This window comes from Sus scrofa, chromosome 9, assembly GCF_054392235.1.
Source record: "Sus scrofa isolate SSC_HxYL_T2T_F1_AM1 chromosome 9, Sscrofa_HxYL_maternal_Yorkshire_Landrace_v2.0, whole genome shotgun sequence".
Classification (NCBI taxonomy): Eukaryota; Metazoa; Chordata; class Mammalia; order Artiodactyla; family Suidae; genus Sus; species Sus scrofa.
Genome location: NC_139391.1, coordinates 34,540,199 through 34,566,246, shown reverse-complemented (window position 1 = coordinate 34,566,246; position 26,048 = coordinate 34,540,199). Strand labels below are relative to the sequence as shown.

At 37.6% G+C, this 26,048-nt stretch overlaps 1 protein-coding gene across 7 annotated transcripts in view; it reads left to right on the top strand.

The window, feature by feature from the left end:
* Positions 1–26,048, top strand: part of PDGFD (platelet derived growth factor D) — a 232,761-nt gene that overhangs the window by 120,467 nt on the left and 86,246 nt on the right. The window lies entirely within an intron of this gene.

The following is a 26,048-nucleotide window of genomic DNA, read 5'->3' as shown; positions in this document are numbered from 1 at the left end:
CCCAAACCCTCAGTGCATCCCCCCCCAACTCCCAACCTGTCTCTTTTGGAAACCATAATATTTTCAAAGTCAGTGAGTCAGTATCTGTTCTGCAAAGAGGTTCATTGTGTCCATTTTTTAGATTCCACATGTCAGTGATAGCATTTGATGTTGGTGTCTCATTGTCTGACTGACTTCACTTAGCATGATAATTTCTAGGTCCATCCATGTTGTTGCAAATGCCGTTCTTTCTTTCCTTTCAATGGCTGAGTAATATTCCATTGTGTATATGTGCCACATCTTCTTGATCCACTCCTCTGTTGACATTTAGGTTGTTTCCATGTCTTGGCTATTGTGTATAGTGCTGCAATGAGCATTGGAATACATGTATCTTTTTGAGTCATGGTTTTCTCTGGATAGATGCCCAGGAGTGGGATTGCTGCCTCAAATGGTAATTCTGTTTTTAGTTTTCTGAGGAATCTCCATACTGTTTTCTACAGTAGTTGCACCAAATTACATTCCCACCAACAGTGTAATAGGTTTCCCTTTTTTCCACACCCTCTCCAGCATTTATTGTTTGTAGACTTTTTGATGATGGCCGTTCTGGCCAGTGTAAGGCGGTACCTCACAGTGGTTTTGATTTGCATTTCTCTAATAATTAGTGATGTTGAATGTCTTTTCACGTGTTTTTTTTTTTTTTTTTGACCCAACGATATTAAATTAATAAATTTCTTCTGTGGTTCTCAGTGTCTTGCTGAGTTCATCAGAGATCAATGATGGTTCTTCCTGGAGTTCCCACTGTGGTATAGTAAATTAAGAATCTGATTGCAGTGGTTTGGGTCCCTGTGGAGGTGCAGGTTCAATCACCTGGCCTGGGACAGTGGGTTAAAGGATCTGGTCTGTTGCCACAACTGTGATGCAGCTTTCAGCTGTGCCTTGGATTCAATCCCTGGCCCAGGATTCTAATAATAATATTATAATAATAATATTTCTCTTGAATTTGGAAGCAACTGTAATGTGAGACATGTCATATGCAAATTACCCTGCTAAGCAACAGATGAGAAGTCAGAGAGTTTGCATTCTGTGGTCCTTTCACCCCTCCCCAACCAGCTTTAGACAGTGGTTCTCAAAAACTTAATAAGTTAAGGAGATGATGCTAGGGTTTTTGTTTTTTTAAGCAGAGGATAACATTTTTGTAGAACAAGATTTTTATTTTTATAGCAGCCAACATCTTTTTTTCATATTACCCTTGCCTTGCTACTGAATATAATTAAGTTTTATACAGTATGCTTTATTATCTTGCTATAATTCTTACTTTTGGTGGCATTTTGCAGTTATGTGCCTTTTACTATTTTACCCTTTACTGAGGACACACAGTTGAAAGAAAAGAGACTCAAGGTCTGGCCAATTAACTGTCATCATTCCATAGATCACAGGATGGCAGGATTGGCAGGGAGCCTTCGTATTCTCTGGTCCAGTCAGCCATCCAGACCCTAAACCTCTGCTGCAAAACAGTCTGGAATCTGAAACAACAACTACAGCCTCCTGGGCCTGTTTAGTATTTCAATTTGTATATTGTTTTGATTCTTTCATTTTTTTAGTATTATTAGTGAGTCAAATACCATGTGTATAATTCTCTTACCTCAAAATTTAAATTAAAAACCTCTTCTGATTATTTAATAAACTCAGGGATCATTGGGAGTATATAAAAAATACTCCTAAATGTAAAATGTTCTTATACCATAAATCTTTATTGCACAGACCACTTAGAAATGGGAGATATGAATTATCTAGGTGTACTAATCTGGGTAACTGAAGGTTATTGCAACTTTTCTTTAGGAGTTTTTGTGAAGTATATTCCCTTACTTTTCTTCTTTGGTAAGTACAATGTAGGGACATAATTGAATCTTTCTTTGATAAGTGAGATTCCTGCAAGGTCTCAGGGCTATCACTCAGAAAATCAATTCTCATTGTATAGCCTAAATACCCAGAAAATAGAAAAGATGACACTGATTTCATACCAGCCAAGTAAATAACCCTGAAGTTATTTTTTGAAGTAAATCCACAATAATACCTTTTATAATTTGCTTCTTTATAAAAACTTCATGCAGCAATAAATCAAGATAAGTAATAGTTCCACTTAGTAGTGTTAGTTGATGTTTAAAGTACCATCTCTTTCTTTACAGAGCAAAAGAAATATCTTTTATCTGAAAAATAATATAGCTGCATAAATGTCACTATGGAGCATATACAATAATTTAACCACATTAAGCAAATGTACTAGCTTGCTGTGTTTTGATTAATTCCCTTAAATATATGTCTGGTGTTACTTTAAAAATAAAGTGTAATTGAGGCGTATTAAGGCAGGTAAATCATCGCTTGGGATTTTCATTGCAACTTAGGGAAAGATACAGAATTTTCAAAGTTGTACTCATAGGTTGAACAAGTAAGTTCCCCACTGTTTTCCCTTGGTAATACAATAAATTATGCCAGAATTGTCACTAAATAACATTTATTTCTTCAGATAGTTAATGATTTAACAGATACATTAAATTTCTCTGATAGAAGTTCAAACTTCTATTAGTTTGTTTGGAATTTTCTCCTCTAAAAAGGTTTAGTATTGCCCCTCTTTGAACCTTAAAGGGCAAGATAAGGCCACTTCAATAAATATATAAATAGATATGTAATTGAAGAAATTCTTGGAACCTGAGAAATTAGTCTGTATTGACTTGCTGGGAACTCAGCTAGTAGTTTTTCTTCATTGTAAGAAAAATAGACCATGAACAGAAGACACACACACGCGTGCACACACACATGCATGGATAGAGAAAATGAACATTCAGTCAGGATGTGTTTTCAGTACTTTGACAATGCAGTTAAGATGCTGTCCTGTTCCAGCAGGGAGTATTTTTATCGTGCTTGCATATATTTATTACTTTATTTCATATATCATTGTTTAACATTTTATCATGAAAAGAGATGCATTTTAAAGTATGTTTCAATGTATGTTGAAAATAATACAATCTCAACAAGAAAGTTTGCTGCTACAGTTTTGTGCTTTATGGTCCTTTCCAATGTCTTAAGAATATAAAAAGTTTTTTTTTTTTTTGGCCACACCCATGGCATATGGAAGTTCCCAGGCCAGGAATGGAATCTGAGCTACAGCTGCAACCTACACCACTGCTGCAGCAATACTAGATCCTTTACCAACTGCCCCAGACCAGGGATTGAACCGGCACTGCTGCAGAGTCACCACCAGATCCCTAACCCACTGCTCCACAATGAGAACTCTAGAATATAAAAAGTATTTTGATCTATGGGATGCAAACCTTGTTTATTGAAGTTTGAAGGTTACTTAGAATTTGTGCAAAAAGCATTTATATATTAAATAAATTTAATGTAACATATTAAAAACAAGATTAAACAATTTGTGACTTTGTGGGTTGATAGCTACTTGTTTCTTAACTTTCAATATACCTTAGATAAGGAAGGGCTTTATTTTCCTATTCCTGCCGTGTGGAGAATGGTCATGTAACACAAAGCAGTGATAATCATAATAGTCTTATGTTTTGAATTCAGCTGCGATTAAGGAAAATCATTCAAACCATTTATTGTTTGTTCTTTTATAGTAAGTTGTAATCAGTTCATCTGAAAAACACAGTTTAGAAATGCCTGTGGGGTTTATTTATAAATTCAGATACACTTTAATAGTTCTCATTTACTTGTGGTTTCTATACTTTTCTGCTTTGTCTTTCCTGTATAGTTAGTCCTCCCAGTGGAAGCATCTTGGCTTGGTCCAGTTAGTTACAAAAAAAAAAAAAAAAAAAAAAATATGTATTTGGAAAGTTACAGATTTGTTTAACTGGTTAAGTTTTCTGCCCTTTGGAGATGAGCTTAGAAACCTGTTAATAATTTCTCGTAGTAAATATTTAATGACCCCTTCCTACGAGCAAGTCCGTGGACTAGGGGCTTTGGGGACAAAAACATGAATAGAAGTCATTTTCCTCTGAAGAACAAAATATCTGCTAGACCAGACAAGACTCATGCACTTTGAATTATTTTATCTAATGGAAATTGGTAATAGTCATGATACATATATAAATAAAATTCTGTGCTTGCTTAGAGAAGATAAAGTTTATTTATTTGGGTGAGGGAAGTGAGCAGGACTCTGCAGAAAGCTCACTGGTGAAAGTACTACTGAGTTCAACCTGGAAATATGATTTGGTCACAACCATAGTTAAATTTTACCTCCCTGGGTTTGGAGGAACAATCCTTTCCTTGATGTTATCATACTACACACTTGACTCCTTTCTCCTCACACACACATTTTACTGTTTCTTTTTTAGCTTGTAGATGTTATTACCAACTGGATGCAAAAGGATGGTAGAATTGGTGCAGAGAAGGAATGATAGTGTAGCAGTCTTGAAAGCAGTCTCCCAATCCAAGCATTCACACACAGGCACCCACACAGACAGAGTGAATGCCTGTGCTTGTTTCTGTACAGAGCCTGGCTGACTGAGCCTAGAAGCAGTCTACTTCATGAGGAAGAGCTGCTGCAGTGCCTGCATTGAAATGTGCATAGGTCTTTTTCTGTTACCTTCATCTGATCTAGCGTCAGTCAAGATTTTCCTTCAAGACGTTGGCATCGCATTGCCTCTCAGTCTTAACTCTCTAGCCTATTGAGATATTTTATTAGAAAATGTGTGGAGGATGCATCAGGAATTTCCAGTTGTCTTTGTAAGTACTTTCAATGTGAATGTATATAATTAGTGAATATCATATTTTCTTTTTGGTTGTTGTTGTTGTCTTTTTGCCTTTTCTAGGGCCACTCCCATGGCATGTGGAGGTTCCCAGGCTAGGGGTCGAATCGGAGCTGTAGCCGCCGGCCTACGCCAGAGCCACAGCCACGGGATCCAAGCGGTGTCTGCAACCTACACCACAGCTCACAGCAACGCCAGATCCTTAACCTACTGAGCAAGGCCAGGGATCTAACCCGCAACCTCATGGTTCCTAGTCGGATTCGTTAACCACTGAGCCATGATGGGAACTCCATATTTTCATTTTTAAATAAGGTGTTGATGGTACTACATACGTGTGGATAATACAGTGCAAAGCTTTCTGAAAGTAACTTGTTTTTGCATCATCCGCATATAGTCTTTTTTAATGTGTGAGACCTCTAGCCCCAGGGTACAGAGTAATTAGCATGTGGTCCAAATAAGAAGGATCTGATGATACCTCCAGTCTCTAGCCACGCCAACCCAGAGGCTAGCTGTGTGGCAGTCACTTTATTTATTGTGATGCTTTGGGTCAGATTGCATGGATATGTGTTTCCTGATAGGACAGAGGTATATTGAAAAGATCTCAAATAAATAAAGCCCATTGTACCACAACAATATGATCATTTGAATATTTTATGAATTATATGCATGATAGGTAATGTTTCTACAACTGTCTTATAAAAGACAAAATTTCCAGGTGGTTGTTTATGTAGCTTTCTCTATTCTAAAACAGCAGCTCAGTTAATTGATCACCATGATCAGCATGGCTAAAGCCCATCTGTCTATAGAACTTAATTGTATTCCAACAATGAAAATGAGAAAGCCTGATAAACAATCGCTTCAATTTAAAAAAAAAATAGCAAATAAAAGAGAAATCAACTCACCTATTTTTCTCAGATAAATTAAATTTAGCAGCCCAGATACAAGGAGAATTCTTTCTTAGGCCATCTAAATGATATCGGGTCCAGAGAATTTTCCTTTTTATTATCAGAATGACTTGGGAGTGTTGATGTCTCTGTGGGCTGTCTCTCTACTCTAAGAAACATGAAACTCCCAGGCCTCTATTCCATTATCATTTCCACTCCACTTATGAATATTCTGTTTCACTCAGCTCATAAAATGTGCTTAACTGCTGACATGCTTTTGTTTACTCATATATTGGAAAATATTTCAGTGCTGCTTAGCATAACATGAATAGTCTCTCTTTGGAGGCCTCCAAAGACAAGAACTAATCAGAGAAACCACATACCCTGGTTTTCAAAATCAGAGACCCAGTTTCTGATGCTGGAAGAGAAAGAAGACAGGATCATTGATTTTTTTTTTTTTCTTTCCAAACTATAAATGAAATGGAACAGAAATATATTCAGCAACCCTAACAAAACTGTTTTTGAGTCTTATTTTTCTCTCCTTAATTTTCTTCAAAACAACTAAAATCACTATTAATCTTCAACAAAGGCATGGTTTGATTTCATGTTCTTACTGCAGTGTTTTTCATCTAGAATGGAGAATTGTGGTGGGTCCTTCATGCCTGTGGCTAAGAGACACTAGACCAAATGGTCTAAGGATAACTCATAAATTACTGCTTCTACAGCATGAAATACACTGGCATTAGATTGACATCAAAAAGTAGAGCCCCACTGAAGTCATGGTTTATGATATTAAAATTGTATTCTCAGACTATTTCTTTATAGAAAATTTTAAACCAAATAGCATCATCAGCTCCTGAACTTGCAGTAAGCCAGCCTAAATAAAAAAGCAATGACAGTTTCAGGCAGGAGGTATACTTTGTGTTTGTCGGGTCGGATATGTAGCAAATTTATCCAGCAGTTAGCCTTGGGTCTCTGCCTTCTCTTTTATAGTCCTAGGTAGATCATTCCTTTATGGTATTGAATTCTTCATCTAAAATAACTAGGATCATCCTAAACACAAGATACCTCAATAAGAGAAAAGGAATTTATGCTATACTTATAATAAAATAGGCTCTAAGGGAAGCACTTCTAACAAAGAAGGTTGCTAGTTCTTTTCTTTGAAAATATCAACTTGTTCTGCCTCTGTGAACCAAAAAACATCAACAAAACACAAGCATCTTCAAAAACTGGTATCAAAAAATTAATCATGGTATGTTATTCTGTCCTTGTATAAAACATTATTTTATATCTGCAGTGCCAGAAAAACTCTCTCTCTCTCTCTCTCACACACACACACACACACACACACACACCACTAGAACTGGGTAAGACACAGATCAGTAAAATAGAAAGCCTATTGTGGCTTAGAAGTTAAAAAAAAAAAAAAGTAGGGTTTATGTTTCCTGGATTTGTCACTTATTATTTGAATGCCCTTGAATAATGCATTTATTTCTCGGAGTCTCATTATTGTCTTGTATGAAATGGGGATAATGACAATGATCTCTTCCATAGGACTTTGGTGTGGGCTTAATGGATAATTTAAATTTTCTTGTAAATAGAAAAGCTCTCTACCACAGTTATTTTTTTCCTCATGTGAGTAGAAACAACAACAACCTGGAAGAGTTAAGAAAAGAGATGGAATTTATAAACCCTGAAGGTAATATGCAGATAAATTTAGCCCTTTATTGACTAGGACTGGGTGCTACTGTGTTTGGGGAGCTGTCCCTACTCTCTTCAACATTGCACTCAAGGCTTCCCAGGGAACTAGCAAGAGTTGGTCACGAATCTGTTTCAAAACCCCAAGAAGCATCCTTCAAAAGTTGAAATTAAATCTATTCATAGTGGATTATTTCAAAAATTTATTCAGTGTCATTTTTAGCCATGGCAGATAGTGAGCTGTCCTTGCAAGTTAAAGGAAGTTGATGACAAGGGTCTGCTTGGAAGGTGCTTATAGAATTTCTTGAGCAGACAGAACATAAAGAAAAGACAATTCATTCACCGTAATTAAAAGTGTTACAAGATAGGTTAAGTTAGCAGACAACCAAATTGTTGAGGTTGATGTCAAGAATATAAGTATATGATGTCAAGAATATAATTTATGGGTCTTTCCCATAAATTATGATTTGGAATCATTGTTGTGGAAGGTCATGTGTTAGATGGGACAGTGAGAGAGTCTCATTCCACATACCTTCCTCAAAGATATTTTTTCTTTAACCAAACCCTCAGAGCAAATTACAAAGCTAAGAAAATCAACACTCAGAGTGGATGCCCAGAGTCATTTGAACTGGACAATGTAACCATGAGGCCATGAGATTTGCAAACCCAGGAGATTCCCCTTAAAGAACTGCTGTTTTGACAATGATCATTGATCGTGTGGCCATGGGACAACAATTGAAATCTCAGAGCAGAACGTTCAAACTTTTTTTTGATCATGCACCTCTTTAGTTAAAAAGAATCAACAAGAAATTTTGATCACATTCTCAATATGTGTATGTTTATAAACTATATGCAGTATTGTATACTATTATACATATTAAAAGGATATCTATGTAAATGGATCTGTTAAATACTACTTTCTAGTACTTTTTTGTCATCTACCCTCACCAATGCATCTTGAGATGCAAGAACTTTGCTTTTGAGACTATTAGAAAACAACTAAGTCTCTAATGCTTTGGCTGGATGTTAAAGGAGCAGGCTTCCTTTCAGGATGGCATAAGTTAGGATCAAAATAGGAAGGCAAGAATCCAAAGAAAGCCTCTGCTTGAGAGGCGTGGGAGAGAACCATGCATATAAGGGCATTTCATGGGCTGAGACCAACCTCCCCTAATACAGCGTTCAGCTGGTGGAGGTCAAGATAAGACAGGGTGACAGCCACAGCCACTTAGTCTGGAGCAGCAAGAACACAACTCTACTGCCCTAACTTCTGCACTTATTGTACTGGCTTGGCCGGGGTGGGGGTGTCAGGGACAAAAATCCAAAGGGCATCCGAGGGCCTCTGTAGAGAGTCCATGTGGGAAGTGACAAATGATGAGAGCAAGGCCAAGAGAAAAGGAGATGAGGAAAGCAGATTCAGAAAGGTTTTACCTTTGTTGCCCAGTGGCTGGGAAAGTTTATCATGCTTTAGGAAGACAGTACTGCTGAATAAACAAAACTGTGATTTTGTGATGCTTGTACTTTTGAAGAAGGTACTGTTGCAGCCCCAGCTTATCTCCCTGAGCCCAGGTTTGTGTTCCTATAAATGCTGACAGCTTCCCATTTCCAGAGCCCTTGTGTCTTGGTTTCAGTGCCTTTCAGGAGCTTGCTCAAACCTCCCCAGCTGGAAGTGCTAGGGCTGTAATGCTCCCAGGAACAAGTCTCAGGCAGCACAAAATGAGATTTGGTGGTTAAAGACCCCAGCCTCTCCATCATTCTGTGGGACAATTCTGAAGTGTGTTCCACATAGTTCTGCAGAGGTGTTGAACTGTAGTGGCCCACAGCAGTGATGTGTTCACTAGATTTTCTCCCTGCCTTGTCTCAGTTTATCCACTTCCCTCTTGTGCTTCCTGGATACCTCCCAAATAAAGACCATCTGCACCCACATCCTTGTCTCAAGTTAATGCCTGAGGAAAAACAACCATAAATAAATTGGGGGGGGGGTAGAGGTTGCAGAGTGTGTTGTGTGTGGTTATTCTTCAATCATTTCTTCTAGATTCTCTAACAATTCAGGTACACCTTACAAAAAGATAAACAGTGAATTTACACCTCACACCATATGGTCAAAATCACAGTGCCTAGATCCACCTTCAATGTGGAGCATAGCTTTTATTAATTCTACGTAGTCTATAATAATGTTCTCAACTGTTGCTCTAAATTGGCTGATTCAGATTGGAAAGTGCTCTTTCAGTTAAGCTCGCACTTTTATATATTTGGTAATTACCAATTATAATAAAATATAGACAGTTTAACATGTCTTAAGGGCATGGACTTTGGATGTACTGAGGTCCAGTTCCCCATTTTGATGCTTTTAGTTCTGTGCATAAATTTCTTTAAACAAGAGGCTCAATGTTGACATTCTGTTGACTCCTGAGAAGTCCACCTGGCATTGGTTTGGGGGCTTATTTTTAAACATCAATCACATTGTGTTTGGATATGTTCCCTATTCTACCTACAACTTCTTAAGATCAGTTCTTCAGTAAAGATTATACAGATTTGACACTTATATGTGCAAATTGGTAATTTGTATGCACATTTTTGACAGAGGCCTTATGTGTATCTCTCATTGTTTTGACAATATTAGCAAACATTAGAGAGATGCTGACTTAAGTATCACTTATTTGTATGCAATTCAGCCAAGTTATTGCAGTTCTTTGAAGAAAATCACATTCTCTGACCAATTTGTTTTATGTGTGAAATATGGATAGAATAGTTGCAGAATAATGAATGAAAGTGTTGTTCCATTTTTCTTGTATCATATCATGTTCAAATTTATTCTTAAGTATATACTTGGAGATATTCTTTTGATTTAGCTACTTTATCATCCAAATTTATTTCCCAAACCGAAAATTCCTTCTTGACACTAATGCCAAATTATGCACTTTCTGAGACGTTTTCATTCACGAAGGTCCCAGAGGAAAGTACCTCTTCACTCATGTGTTTTTTTTTTCCTCATAGCCTTAGTTAATGTTACATATATGATGCTCAAGTTTATGAGGTTGTCAAAAGCAAAGTTGAAAATATAGTTGAGATCATATTAATACTAGTCAAAGTGTCCCAAGTTAGTACACTCTTTCCTTAGGTTAGTAGTACTTACATAATAAAATATGACTAATGTTAGAGATGTAGTAATTTCACTCTGAAATTACAGCTCTTAGACATAAGAGGGAAATCATTTCTAAGAGAATTTTGTCAGTAAATATGTAAATTGTAATAGGCATTTTGCCAACCTGTAAAATTCCATTTGAGTGTCCATGATGGCTATGATACTAGTTTATTGTTGAAAAAGAAATGCTGAGAATCTTCTTAACAAATCTCCATATTATGTTTAATCTTTAGTCTATAATGACTTAATGACTTAATCTTTAGTGTGTAATGTATTTCAAGGAAAAAAACACGTGGCATATCTTAACAATGGATTGTCTGTACATGATATTAAGACTACACATTTGGAGAAATCATGAAATGTACCAAGAACAGATCAACAGTATGCTTTTTAAATGAAAAAATAAAAAAACAGAAGTGTTGATTAAAGAATAGTCAGTGCCATCTTTTCCCCCTTGTACTCAAAATCAGTAATTCTTAAATATTGCCCAGTAGATTGGAGCATTACATTAGTCTGTCTTAGGAGACTTGAGTGAGATGGAAGAAACTGCCTTAATTTCAAAAGGATGATTGAATATTTTGAAATCAAGAGCTTCCTGAAAAGACAGGCTGCTATTTGAAATGCACTGGAGCTGAGAAGTTTGTAGTTCAGAAAGATGTGTATAAAACACTGCTCAGAAGACATTTTTTGTTGCTTATCTTGCAGCTGTTATTTACTTGAGATTCTAGTTATTTAGTTATACTTTATTCCTTAAGATATTCAAGGTCATAGTTGCAGCAGATTTTTAATTATATACAAGGCTATACAAAGTAGAACATTTCACCCTGGGGAGCCCCCTGGAATGGCTGTAGAAACTTTATTAAGTGAGCTGCTACACTTTGCTATGGTTGCTAAAATCAAAGGTTTGTGTATGTTTTGTTCCTTTTGTCAATAGTTGTTCCATAGTTTTCATTTTTGACTAACTAGAAGTACGAACCAATAAACCTTTGAAGAATAAAAACAGTTTTTACATTGTATATAGTTATTACCCAAATGGTATCAAATAGTATACAGGAAACCTTAACAACAACAAAAGTGACCTGTAAATTTAGTGTGTGTGTACACATCTAAATTTAACTAAATGTTTTAAGTTTCAGATATAGATACTAAATTTTAGCTTAACATTGTGAAAAAAGAAACTAAGATAAAAATATTGTTTTGCTTTATTTATTTATTTTTTTTTAATGTCAGATTTTTCTTTCCTCACAGTGTGCTTGGAAACAAGTGTTTTGGAAATTGACCTAGGAAACTGGAAGGATAAAGCCATTCTGTATTTGTGCTGTAGAAAGTATATGATATTATAATATCACACCCTAAATGATAATTATGAAAGCAGTCCTGTTTGTCCAGTCTACTCACAGAAACTACATAAATTAATACAGTTGTCTCTCTGCGCTTTGAGTCCCAACTATCAATCTTGGACAGTATCTTGATGGGATCCATTAAGTTAGAACTTGAAAGGAAAATACAAACAGGAGGAAATCAGTTGAGTCTGTGACTTGAGCATAACCATTTTAAAAAAGCAAACTGAGGGCTGTATCTTTATATATATTTATTGTTAGTTTCAAATTCCTCCTCTTTAGTAAGTGGTTAACAGTCTGTTATAGCTCATTTCAAAACATTTCTTCTTTCATTCACAAATGTTTGTTCTTCCTGCATTACATTCTGTTTTTGTTCCTTGCTACACTCACTGAGGAAGAAATAAATAATAATGGTCCTTCTTGCCCTGATGGGAATTCTCAGAACTTGTGAAATCAGGAGTTGTTGACATATGCTGAAATGTGCTACTAGTAATGATAGTTATTAATACCTTTGCCACCGTGCCTGTAGCCAGTGTATGAGTACACCCTTTCCAACACTATCCATCTCAGCAACCCTCCTCTACCTTGACTCTTGGGAAGTTTCCCTTTGTATATGTATTAGTTAGCTACTTGCAGAATAAGCTGGGAAACAGCAATCTCAAAACTCAGCGGCTTGAAACAAAAATTTATCCTTACTCATGTGCCTGGGGTCAGATCGAGCTTGATATGCCTACACTAGGCTTGTATGGTATTGCTTCCTGCATTCAGGTTGGTTCCACATCTGCTCTGTGTGACTCTCATCCTTGGTAGCCTAACAGGCCACCCAATACATGTGCTTCTCTTGGCAATAGCAGAAGCAGAGATGGTTAAGTAGAAACACAGGATGACCCTAAGACCTTGGCTTAGAACTGGCACACCAGCACTTCCTCCTGCATTCTCCTATTTCAATCAGGTCACATTCCTAAGCCCAGCATCGATGAGACAGGAAAATTAAGTAGTTGACTCTGGAGGCCCTACTTGAAAATCACATGGCAAACAATGAGGAAACTGGAAAGATGAACTGGAACAATAATGAAATCTATCATAGCATACACATGGAAACTGGCCTCTGTTCCTGTTTCTCTCTCAAAAACATGCTATTGCAGAAGCTCTAGAATACTTCTCCAGTTAATTAGACTGGTGATCCAGTTAGGGCAGACTTTAGAGAATCAATCCATTTCTAGTTTTCCCTAGATCAGCACAGCTGATCCATATGATCTGTAGATTTGCTGCCATTCCCATAAGCCCTTTCTTACTGGTCCACAATAAGATAAGGAACTTGTGCTAAATATTGATTAAATGTGACCCTGAGTACATTGTTTACTTAGCTATAATTGTCTTTTATAGCCAGAAATTTTGACAAAGGAAGCAATATGTTGATTTTCAACCAGTTCAAACTCCTCATTACATAGCAGACAAGCAGTCTGAATAGCATTGCCCTAGACCTTGTTTAGAAAAATGAATCCCTTTATCCAAGATTTTGGTTCTTCTACTTAGAAATCCTACACAAATCTCCAGAACCAAAGTTAAAATATAATGAACTCAGTAACTTTATATTGGTGTTCATGATCCTATCTTTTTGAAACCATTTCATTAGTAGTACAGCTACATGCAAGGAATAGTATAATATTAGGATAGATATAAAACTTCACAGTTATGTAAAGGCATAAAAAAAGGAGTATAAAATATGACTATCTCCTAAGCTCAGTACTTTTAAAATAGTCATTTTCCTTGATGTAAATAGAAAAATATGTTTTCCATTGCCTTTTTCAACATATTCTAGAAACATTTATTGTGTTCCCTGATGTTGTACAAAGTACCTATCAAAAATATGACTGTGATATAATAAAATAATTATTGCTATTATGAATATTTGTGTGCTTTGTCATACATATTATCTCATTCTTATTAGATTGGAACACTTTTTCCAGTTCTTATTTTCATTCAGTAGCTATCAATAAATTATTTGTAATATCTTTGGGAAATTAAATGGATAAAATCAGGTCATACTTTATGGGGTTTATATTTTCAGTATTATGTTGACAGCTACAGTCACTTCAGACTTATTAGAAAAAAAATAATGAAATAGCTCTGGGGCCTAACATTTCTAGAAATAGTGTCAAGGAGAACCAAATTTAAAATATTAAGTGCCTATCTCCATCTCTACATTTTATTAGGTCTGTTACTTCTTTTTTTTGAAGCACTAAAATGAACTAAGTCTCACCATCCTCTGAACTCCTAAAATGTTTGCTGCATAGAATTCGTTGTTTACTCCTTTGTGCTATTTTTCTCTGTTTGCTTAACTAAGTAACATTTCTCTCATTTCTGCTTTAGAATTTATAAAGCATTCCCACATCTTTTTTGTTTCTTTGCTTCCTTTTGGTCCTTAGAGTCCCATGGAGAAATTGATGTTGTCACTGTTTTGCAGATGAAGAAATTGCCACTGAGATTAGGCGATTTTTGCCAAAGACATCCAGCTAGAAAGTAGTACCTAACACTCTATTCAAACACATGTATTTTTAAGAAAGCTCGTTCCCACTAGCCCTTTTATAATAGAGGTGGCGAACATAGCAGGTGTGTTATGACTGTAACATACTCAGGATAACATGACCTTCTATACTCAGGTTAAGTGCTAAGAATTGTACATAGTAGTCTTTGTCCTAAAACACATCTGTAGTCTCCGAAACCGTCGTAATGTAGTACTCGTGGAAAAGTCTCGTAATATTTTGGATTTGGCATTCAGGATTAAATGTGTTTGCTTTTCCATCTCTATACCTTGCTCCGTTAGGACTTATGTCTTCCATATCTGTGCCCTATAATATCTGCCATTGTACTTGGCACAAAATAATAAAGACTAAGTAAATATGTTAATAATTTATGGTTAAGTAGGTATAAGTCATAATGTGATAGAATTTGGTTAACTGTAAGGAAGAGTTTTTCCATTTGTTATCAGTTGAATAATTTATTTCCAGACATGACTGGGGCTGCTTCTTGTGCCAGGTTCTGTGTTATGCATTTGAGACCCAAGGATTACTTCTTTCACTAGGGCATGAAAGGGAGGCAGAAAAGGACAGACACAGCAGACAGAATGTGCAGAGGTCAGGAGGCCAAAAATGGCATATAAGTGGTGCTGGCCATAGCTCAACGCTGAGGAATGGGGGCCACCTGGGCACCCCCTGAATTGCTATGCACAAGAAAAAGGGTATCATATGAGTTGGCCAGGCCCCAAGAGACCTCTCTGTTTGCCGAGGCAGTCTAGCAGAAGCACATGTCTTAGGTTTGACTGCAGGATTTGTGAATTCTAGTTTCAAAACTGCAAATGAGCCTACTCAGTTAACAAATGGACTGATTGCTTCACTGCTCTTTTGCTCCCTCATAGCAGAACCACATGTCTTAGGTTTGACTGCAGGATTTGTGAATTCTAGTTTCAAAACTGCAAATGAGCCTACTCAGTTAACAAATGGACTGATCTTGCTTCATAAATACTCTGAATTTCATTCACTCAAAAAATATTTATTGAGAGCCTCCTATTAGCTCCCATCATGTCCTGATATTAAAGTGAGTAAGACCCAGTCATTATTTTCCAGAAGCTTTCACTCCAGGAAGTAAAGGACAAGAAACAAATAAGCATATCGTCCCTCAGGCAAAGACAATAAAGCAGTGCATGTGAAGTTTTTTAGTCACAATGCCTGACCCAGAAATGCTGTTTCCCTCTCTCTTGTTCCCACTCACCATCTCTTCATAACGTAATGGGCTAATTTTTTAAATCTAAAAATCTCTTTCATAATTACTAGTGAGAACAGCAGTTGTCACTGTACTAGTTTTCAGATCTTTCTAGAAGTACAAATGACAGTGATCCACCTGTACAAAAGGCCCATTAACAGATGCCAAGGGTCTTGTCTATAACACGCAAAACAATTAAATATTGGAGTTCCCATCATGGCTCAGTGAAAACGAATCTGACTAGTATTCATGAGGATGCAGGTTCCATCCCTGGCCTTGCTCAGTGGGTTAAGGATCCAGCATTGCCATGAGCTGTGGTGTCGGTGGCAGACATGGCTTGGATCTGGCATTGCTGTGGCTGTGGCATAGGCCGGCAGCTGTAGCTCCGATTCAACCCCTAGCCAGGGAACCCCCATATGCTGTGAGTGCAGCCCTAAAAAGACAAAACAACAACAACAACAACAACAACAACAAAACAAGTATTATGCACTTACCTTCTAAAAGTCAAATCTTCCCATCCGATGTCCGTGGCATTTGTTTCTATATACTGAATAACAAAACAAGGGGAACACCCAAGGAATATAGTTTCAAGGCAAGACGAGATTTCTGAGAGCTGAAAAAAGTCAGAGATTTTCTTATAAAATTCACTTTAGTATGACCAATATTTCTTAAGTGGCCTTACATGCCAACTTGGGAAGGAAAAATATTTTTCCACTAACCTCCCTTCACACCAAACAGGTTCCAAATACAGCTTTCAGAGCAAGAACTATGTCATATTAATTTTTTTATACCAACAGTGGTTTTAATACCCTGTCCAGGTTGAAGTAGCATATACTCAGGAAGTATTAGTTGCATGTATATTTCAAGTGGCCTTTTTATACTTTGATAAAAACAGGAACACACTGGTTGTTAAATGACTGCCACTCCAACTGCTTTCCTGACCTTTTTTTACCTTATAGAACCATGATGGGTGGACATGGGCTTCAGGGAGGTCAGCTGCCCCCAGCCCGGGGAGTATGTTGTGGGAATGTGAGCCAGTCTTGGTAACTCCATTCCCCTTTTGGGGACTGGAGTAGGCCTGGGAACATACCCAGTGAGATGAAACGCCACCTGGTCACATTTTGAGGAGAACAGCAAATACACCCCGGAAAATGGGCAGAAAGATGGAAGCCCATGACTACATTGCAAAGCCTTGAATTAACCAACCCGGAATATGATCTAGTTCTAGGCTTCCTACAGGACAAGACACACTTTCTTTTTTAAGTCATTTTCAGCTTGGTCATCTGTTTCTTACAGCCTAAATTAGCCAATAAGATTGATTAAACACATGGTGCTGTGCAAATAAAGTGTGATCTCTCCCTTTGGGCAGAATCTCAGAGGGATTCACTCAGCAAATATTTCTCTTTTTTTTTTTCTTTTTTTTTTTACTTTTTATTTATTTATTTGCTTTTTAGCACCACACCTGTGGCATATGGAAGAACCCAGGCTAGGGGTCGAATCGGAGCTATAGCTGCCGGCCTACACCACAGCCACAGTAACGCGGGATCCAAGCCGCATCTGGGACCTACACCACAATTCAGGGCAACGCCAGATCCTTAACCCGCTGAGCAAGGCCAGGGATCAAACCTGCATCCTCCTGGATACTAGTCATATTCGTTTCCACTGAGCCACGATTGGAACTCCCATCAAATATTTCTTGAGAGCTTACTATTCTTCAAAACTTGATAATCAAGAGAGAATGTGTTTCTATTGAGGTTTGGGGCTCTGTGCCATAAATATAAAATGGACAGTAAAAACCAGTTGATAGTCAGTGTATTTTTCCATGTGAGCTCTTTATATGCACAAAAGCCTTGTCTTTGGGTCTCTTTTTAAGCCAAAAGTGAAAATAGAAAAGCTGAATTGGACAGCCATGCAAAATTCTCACATGGATATCATAATTTGGTGAAGCATGCCATCCTGGTGGTTTAGTGAATACTTATACTGTGATTCTTTTTAATTTATTCAATTTTCACACTTCCCGAGACCCTATTTTTATGTTTCTCTAGGTCTAATGTAGAGACATATACTAGTTAGAAAACTGTGCTTTTGAATGTTCTGTTTTATTCAAGCAATGTGGTCAATAGGTGATTTTCCTATGTGCACAGGTGCTTTAAAATCCTTTTTTTTTTTTTTTTTCATAATCCAGATGCAAAGACAATGCTGTCTTTACTTTTCCTTTTTATCTTGAAATACCAAAAGACATGACCTGTAGTTCTTCCTGCCTCTGAAATTGGTCTTTTTATAACTTAAAATGGAAATTCGTTCACACCTGAGAGCCCTTGAGAATAAACAAAATCTACCTTTCTCTTTCAAGCAGTATCCTGTCAATCTAAGAAGAAAATAGAACCCTGTTTTAGTCTCTGGCTTCTCATAGCATGGCATCTGTCGTAATCACATAGATTAGTAACTCTAGCTCAATTTAAAAGTTAGCATTTTATTGAGTGTTTCAGAATAAAATCTAGTAAGATTTCAAAGCAGTTACTCATGGCTTATGAATAAAATAAAAAGTATAAAATAACAGTTCAGAGCAACGGATAGACTGGCAATATCCTTGAAGACTTAAGATGATGGGAGTAGAAAATTCTCTCTTTTCTCTTCCTTTGCAAAAACAAAAATAGGAAAACCTAGAACTTGCCTGTTCTGCCTAGTGGCACCATACTTAGGGTAAAAACATCATACTTAGAGTTCCACTGTCTAAATGCAGCTCCTGATTCCCATCAGGTGTAGTCAGTGTATATATAGAATGCTGGACTACTTTTTCAGTCTTGTCCTAGAAAATATCTTCAGATTTCCTTTCTGGTAGTCATGTAAGAGATCATCAATTATTAATTATATGTGGGATTCCAATGAAGCCAGACAGATGCTAATAAACCATTAGTCATTTCATCCCATACAGTTCCAATTTTCTAGCTCTAAAGCACAATAGGCCTCTGATGATGCCTGTTTGGGTTCACAAATAGACTTCTTTTAACAATTTATGTAAACACAATTCCAACATTCCAAACATTCATCAAATGCTAGTATGAATTGTCTTTTGTTAAAGGCCACACCTTTTCTTCTATCTGAGAAAAAAAAAAAAAAAGATTCTAGATCACCACAGGAATGGTCCAACAAGAAAGCACACTTGCCTTGGAGTTAACTTGTGTTGCAGCGGGTTGAGGATCCAGCATTGTCACTGCTGTGCTGCTGCAGCTTGGGTTGCTGCTGTGACATGAGTTTGATCCCTGGCCCTGGAACTTTCACAGGTTGCAAGTGTGGCAAAAACAAACAAACAAACAAAAACAAAAAAACAAAAAAAACAGGCAGGCTTGCCTTATATTGGCATATATTTTATAAGCAAAGGGTATATTGCAAGCATTTTTTATTGAGAAACAATTGATGTATGTCCTTACATTAGTTTCAGGTATACAACATAATGATTCAATATTTGTGTATATTGTGAAAGGATCACAATAATTTTCATTAACATCCGTCACCACATATAGTTCCAAATTTTTTTCTTGTGATGAGAACTTTTAACTCTTTTAACTTTCAAATATACAAGTATTATTAATTATAATCACAATACTATACATTACATCCCAGACTTACTTATTTTATAATGGAAGTTTGTACCTTTTAACCACCTTCACACATTTTGCAAGCATCTGTAGTAATCTCTAAAGGATAATATATATTAAAATATTTATAGCTTCCTAATTTGATATTCTGACTCTTATTATGTACAGTTTATATTTTCAAAACATATGATCATGTCTTAGTTAACACATTTTCCCTATCAAAAATAGTGTTATTTACTATTAATTTTTTTAATTGAAGTATAATTGACCTAAAATGTTATGCTAGTTCCAGGTGCATGGCATAGTGATTTGATATTCTTATATATTACAAAATGACCACCATGATCATTTTGTACTGTCTAGTTATTGTCTGTCACCATACAAAGTTGTTACAATATTATTAACTATATTCCATGCTGTATATTTCATCTCTATGACTTATTTTGTAACACTAAGTTTGTATCTCTTGACCTCTCCTACATATTTCATTCATCCCCCTACCCTTGCTGTTAAATTTTTGTTTTATTTTTTTTGGTTTTTTTTTGTCTTTTTGCTATTTCTTGGGCCGCTCCTGCGGCATATGGAGGTTCCCAGGCTAAGGGTCTAATCGGAGCTGTAGCCACTGGCCTACGCCAGAGCCACAGCAACGCGGGATCCGAGCCGCGTCTGCAACCTACACCACAGCTCAAGGCAACGCCGGATCGTTAACCCACTGAGCAAGGGCAGGGACCGAACCCGCAACCTCATGGTTCCTAGTCGGATTCGTTAACCACTGTGCCACGACGGGAACTCCAAATTTTTGTTTTAAAGTTATAGTTCTAGAGAGAAAGGGTAATTTTAACTTGAGGTGGGAAACAGTCTCTTCTGAAGTATTATCTATCAACTCATAGTTTCCTTTTTCTTTTTTTTTTTTTTTTTTTTTTTTTTGTCTTTTTAGGGCCGCATCCATGGCATATGGAAGTTCCCAGGCTACAGGGCAAATTGCAGCTGCAGCTGATGGCCTATGCCACAGCCACAGCAATGCCAGATCCGAGCTATGTCTGCAACCTACACCACAGTTCACAGCAATGCTGGATCCTTAACCCACTGAGCGAGGCCAGGGATTGAACCTGTGTCCTCATGGATGCTAGTCAGATTCATTTCTGCTGAGCCACGACAGGAACTCCATCTCATGGTTTCTTTATTCATTGATTTACTCTTCCAACAAACACCTAAGTTAACATCTGCTAAATGTTAGGGACTGTGCATGGTGCTAGGACCATAGAGAAGCTTGCCCATGGTGGTAACCAGCACCAGAACAACTGGATGTGTAAAGTATTAAAATGAAAAGAAAATTAAATGAATATTAACTTCATTTGTTCAGTTCTACCCTCTTGATCTGCTTCACTGGTTACAGAAATCTGATTGTCTGCTACTTAGAGTAGGTGATGCAATTAAGATGTTAAGATGTCATTAAATAAAGAATTAAATAAAATTTATCTCTGCTACATATAAACAAGTGACTTTCTGTTTTGGAGTAAGTGGTAATAATGAGGACTAGTGGATATAGTTTCCTTGACTTTTAAATAGACTAAAAAATATACTAAAAAATATTAAGCATTTATTGTAATGCCTAGGACATATTATTTAGTAAATATTAGCTTTTGTGAAAATGTTATTTTAGGAGTTCCTGCTGTGGCTCAGCAGTAACGAACCCTACTTGTATCCACGAGGGCACATGTTCAATCTCCGGCCCTGCTCAGTGGGTTAAGGATCTGAGGTTGCCATGAGCTGTGTTGCAGATGCAGCTCAGATCTGGCGTTGCTATGGCATAGGCTGGCAGCTACAGCTCCCAATTCGACCCCTAGCCTGGGAACTTCCATACACCACAGGTGTGGCCCTAAAGAAAAAAAATCAGGAGTTCCCATTCTGGCTCATCCGAAACAAATCTGACTAGCATCCCAGAGGATGCAGGTTTGATCCCTGGCCTCACTCAGTGGGTTAAGGATCCAGCGTTACTGTGGCTGGCAGCTGCAGCTCCGTTTTGACCCCTATCCTGGGAACCTCCATATGCTGCGAGTGCAGCCCTGAAAAGCCAAAAATGAAAATTTATTTCAACCTAATATTCATAAATATTCTGAAGACTATGTAAATGATGTGTTATATAACATTAGTTTGTCCAGCTAGTTCTTTGCTCTTGGAAAGGTAAACCATTGTAATTTTTCTATGTTACTTCCAAGCATATATTCAAGAAGCATTTATAAGGTACACACTGTGAATAATACTGTTATCCAGAAATGTATAATCTTGATGAGCAATCAAGGGAAAAGCTAAATGTAGAGTAGCAAGAAGACATAGAGTATGACGCAGTGTTAAAGGCAATGATATAAGCAAAGGTTGTCATTCTGTCTCTGTTTCTGAGCCTGCACTAGACATTATTAATCATTTCTATTTTCCCCCATTTAATGTAGAAACAAGCTCAGAATCCTTGCTAAGGTAGTTCTGCAAGAAGCCATTACTTTCAAGGTAACCTACTGGGTAAACTATTTGCTGTCTCTAACAGGACTAAAAAGTTCTAAAAAGATCAAGATCTCACTTACTCAAATACATTTTCTGGGAGTTCCCATAGTGGTGCAGCGGAAACAAATCCTACTAGGAACCTGAGGTTTCGGGTTCGATCCCTCGACTTGCTCAGTGGGTTAAGGATCCGGCTTTGCCATAAGCTGTGGTCGAAGATATGGCTCGGATCTGGCACCTTGCTGTGGCCCTGGCATAGGCCGGCAGCTATGGCTCCGATTAGACTCCTAGCCTGGGAACCTCCATGTGCCTCGTATGCGGCCCTAAAAAGACAAAAGGAAAAAAGAAAAATGTTTTCTGGCACTTCAGCACAATTTTTTTCTTCCCCTTCATAAAATCTTCATCTATGACTCCTCTGCCCTTATTTTTCCCACCATCATTGCAAGGATTTATAGTAAAGTAGCAAGATGTTATTTAGCACATGGATAGGTCATGGTACCCATCTGGAAACAAAAGACAAGTCAAGCCTACATTCCAGTGTGTTGGAAGCTAGTAAACCGGTACGATGGTCACTAGCTGTGTCCGTCAACTTCCAGTTCTCCTTTTCTTCCAATTACCCATCCTATTGGAAATTAAGAGCAGGCCGGCTGCTGCGTGATTTGCTTTGACCAGAGAAATGTAAACAGAAGTATTTAAAAAAACAATGGGCAATTCTTCATCTCCTGTCCCCCCCACCCCACTGTAGTGGCTGTTAATTTTGCACTGATGATGCCTCATTAGCTCAGGTCCCAGAGTAAGAGAACACCAAGAAGACGCCCATCGACCCAAAGTGGACATGCAATGTGAGCAAGAAATAAAATGTCATTGCTGAAACCACTGAGATTCACAGGGGCATAATTTAACTGTCCCTGATGAATGCCACTTAGGACCAAGTGTAGTTCAAGCGAAGGGTCCAAGGAGGAGGCGCAGCAGAGCGGGTAAAAACTTGAAGAGACTAGAGAGCATGAGATTTGACAGGAAACAAGTCTCATCTCATTCTAAAATGCTGTCCGCTGTAAAACCCAACAGGGATGTAGTCATTCATAGCTTTCGTGGGGAAAAGAGATTCACATTGAAAGCACACAAACCTCTTTTCTTTCAAAAAAATGGTAATAGCATATGTGTATCCATTAGAGTATAATGTTTTTCTTATTTTATTATCTCAGTAAAAATCCAAGCACAAGGCTTTTGTAATTCTCTCAAAAATTTTCAAAATCGCTTCTGTTCTTCAGCGTTGATACATAGTTTCAAGGTCAACATGACCTTTTCTGTAACCTCTTTGTGTGGGAGCAAGAGAGACAGAGACAGAGAGATCTTGATTTCCTTAGATTAGCACTTTCAGGGCCTAAAAGAATTTTAAAGAATATTGAAAAATATTGAGCATTCACCTGCATTTTCTGTTTAATTATTATATCATTTTTGATGTGTTACATATCACTAAATTTAAACAATTATCTTGAAAGCCCCTGGCTTTTGACATGTAGATGTTTATCACATCACAGTGCATGAATTGTTTGCATTAATATCTCACAGCTTTGACAATTCTTTGATCTATTTCGAGACTTAGAGTCTTTCTACTGCTTTTGTTTTTATTATCTGAAGTGAGAAGAGAATGTGTTTGCTTGAATCTCATTGACAAATCAAAATTTAGCTTCATTTACTTACATACATCTCAGCTTTGGTTTTGTAAAGCATTTGATTTTTTTTTTTTTTTCAAGAGAATAAGTATGAGATACTACTTTCCTATTTTTTATTATATTAACATTTATCATCTTTTTTGTACTCATATGCACATTTTTTTTTAATTTTCGTGCTGCATCATAGTGCAACTTTTACAAAGGTATTTGAAATGACAGTTGTTAGAGGAGTTCTCAATGTGGTTCAGCAGGTTAAGGACCTGATACTGTGTCTGAGGATGTGGGGTCAATCCTTGGGTTAAGGGATTAATCTGCTCAGTGAGTTAAAGATTCAGCATTGCCACAACCTGCTGCATAGGTTGCAGATGCAGATCATATCCACTGTTTCTGTAGTTGTGGCATGGGCCACAGCTGCAGCTCCAATTCAGCCCCTGGCCCAGGAACTTCCATATGCTGCAAGTGTGGCTGTATAAAGAAAATAAATAAATAAAAGATTTCTTAAAAAGATAATTAGATATCCAAATATAAGCTATAACTCATCTATATATATATATAGTGCTACCAAAGAAAATAACTGAGGTTGAAATCAGATGAACTGTTATCTTCTAAGCATTATTAGATTTGCACACACAAAAGCTATGACAACTGCTCCCAAAATGCTCTACTTTCTAACAACTGGACAGTCACCTTCATGGTATACATAAGGGATTTCTCCACTTTGAAATGTTAATATGGGAAAAAGTGTTCTGGAATTCTGTGAAATTTGTTATTGAAAAATGACTGGGTAGTTCCCATCATGGCTCAGTGGAAATGAATCTAACTAGCATCTATGAGGACACAGGTTTGATCCCTGGCCTTACTCAGTGGGTTAAGGATCCGGTGTTGCCATGAGCTGTGGTGAGGGTCACAGATACAGCTCAAATCTGGCATTGCTGAGGCTGTGGTGTAGGCCGGTGGCTACAGCTCCAATTCGACCCCTAGCCTGGGAACCTCCATATAACATGGATGCAGCCCTTAAAAAAGAAAAAGAAAAGAAAAATGACTGAATCCATACAAAGCACTAAAGCCATATAATTTATTCAACATCTAACTATAATTATAGATATACCTAATTTTTGTTTGCATATATATTATATGAGATTTAACTAATGTATATGTTAAATATTATTTAATTTATACTTTAATAATAAGTATAAATGTGTTTAGGTATATACTACCACAAATAATAAGCCATGTGGTTCTTTTTTTTGTTGTTTTTTGGCTGACCCAAGGCATATGGAATTCCCAGGCCAAGGATCAGATCTGAGCCACAACCACAACCTACACCATATCCTTAACACACTGTGCCAGGCCATCGATCAAACCTGCATCCCAGTATTCTCAAGACAGTGCTGATCCCACTGTACCATAGCAGGAACTCCTAAATCATATGATTCTTTGTTAACTCCCCGTTAGTTTCCCTTAGGAATTGATAAGCCCTTTCTTTAGTCAGATGTGATTTTAAAAATATTTCGTCTTGGAGTTCCCTTGGAGTGGCGCAGTGGAAATGAATCCAATTGGGAACCATGAGGTTGCTGGTTCTATCCCTGGCCTTGCTCAGTGGGTTAAGAATCCGGCGTTGCCCTGAGCTGTGGTGTAGGTTGCAGACGCAGCTCGGATCACATGTTGCTGTGGCAGTGGTGTGGCCCCAAGGCTGCAGCTCTGATTGGACCCCTGGCCTGGGAACCTCCATATGCTGTGGGTGCAGTCCTAAAAAAAAAAAAAATTGTCATTGCCAATCAAATCAAGTTTTTTAATCATTACGTTGCTGAAACCCAGCCTCTGTCCACCGTTGCTAAATAGAAACACAGAGACAGAGTTTTGTGTAAAGGAGAAAAAGAGAGCTTTATTGCTTTGCCAGGCAAAGGGGGCCACAGCAGGCTAATGCCTTAACTGTGCCCCGTTTGGAAGGGATTAGGGCGTGGTTTTATAGTTTGGGGAGTGGACAATAGGGCCACAGATAAGGATCAGCATAGAGGCAAGCTTGCATTGCTTTCAAAGCTGGTATTTAGTGGCCCCAGGATTGGTTCTGTTGGGCCTCCTTCCCAGAATGAAGGATGCTTCACCAAGTAGTTCTTCCATTAGTTGGGTGTTTTAGTTCTGCAGAAAGGCTCCAAGACATTGTTATGTATATTTCTTAAGGAGGAACCAGGACCCTGCCCCTTGTCTGCACTATTGTCTTTGCTGCTCCTCCTTGGTCTCTGCATCCCCTCCCTTCCCTGATTAGCAGCTCCCCTTTGGAACTCAGGGAAGGTCATGGAGGCTGAGGAGTATTCCCTAAAAACAAGGAATGGATGACTTAGAAAGGATTGTGTGCCTAGGAGCCTCCCAGGGCACTAGCTTGGTTGCATTTAGGATATTTCAAGATCAGCTTCTCTGTTGCACACTTTTCAATCTCAGGTCAACTTTGTTGGACTGATTACTTCCTCCAGAAACTAATTCCATAAAATAATTTCAGAAAATTCTCATTCTTTGTGAATACTCAAAAGTTCATACTTTAAGTACTCCTCCTTAACAATATTTATGTTAGGTTTGCTGAGGGAGGAATGCAAAAGGCCACGTTGGTAAAGCAAAAGAGATTTCTTAAGGCATCAGAGGTGGATGGGCCGAGCTCATGATGGCACTGTCTCTGAGGAGGTGCTCTGTCTGTGAGAAGGTGCTAGGCTTATAAAG